A 691-nucleotide genomic window follows, 5' to 3' on the forward strand; every position below is an offset into this window, starting at 1 on the left:
AAAAAAAACAAAAGTGAAACGTTATAGGGTGAATGAATCGTTATAGAGACGAATTAGGAAGATTCAAAATAAAACCGGAGAACCCTAGTGAAGTTTCTTCCCACACGTCTAGTCCTCCCTCGACCCCAGGCTCGTTAGCTGTTGTAAATCCACTCGCAATGGCTCAAAACGAGGAAGTCCAGCAGACGTTGAATGACTATCTCCACCCTACGCGTACAGCCACACCATCATGCATAATGTTTCCCCCAAATATGCCGAATTTGGATTTCAAGCCAGGCATGATCCAACTCCTGCCGACCTTTCACGGATTAGAGAGCGAGAATCCATACGTTCATATTAGGGAATTTGAAGAAGTAGTGGCCACTTTTCACAACCGAGCTAAAGTCGTGGACGCTGTACGATTGAAATTCTTTCCTTTCTCTTTGAAGGAAAAAGCTAAAAGCTGGTTGTATTCTCTGCGACCTAGGTCTATTGGAAGTTGGGAAGAAATGACGACATCATTTTTCAACAAGTATTTCCCTCACCATAAGACCAATGGTCTGAAACGACAAATCTCGACCTTTACCCAAAAGGACAATGAAACTCTGTATCAAGTTTGAGAACGGTTCAAGGATCTGTTAAATCAGTGTCCTCACCATGGTTACGAGAGTTGGCGCCTCGTCAGTTATTTCTACGAAGGACTCACGATTCG

The 691-nt window shown here is 43.4% G+C and overlaps 1 non-coding gene across 1 annotated transcript; it reads right to left on the reverse strand.

The window, feature by feature from the left end:
• Positions 1-536: 536 nt before the first annotated feature.
• LOC112093588 lies at positions 537-643 on the reverse strand. Its single transcript, XR_002903123.1, has one exon. It is a non-coding gene; the product is annotated as a small nucleolar RNA R71 (small nucleolar RNA).
• Between the last annotated feature and the right edge of the window lie 48 nt (positions 644-691).

The sequence above is a fragment of the Morus notabilis genome, unplaced genomic scaffold (genome assembly GCF_000414095.1).
Source record: "Morus notabilis unplaced genomic scaffold, ASM41409v2 Scaffold46, whole genome shotgun sequence".
Lineage (NCBI taxonomy): Eukaryota > Viridiplantae > Streptophyta > Magnoliopsida > Rosales > Moraceae > Morus > Morus notabilis.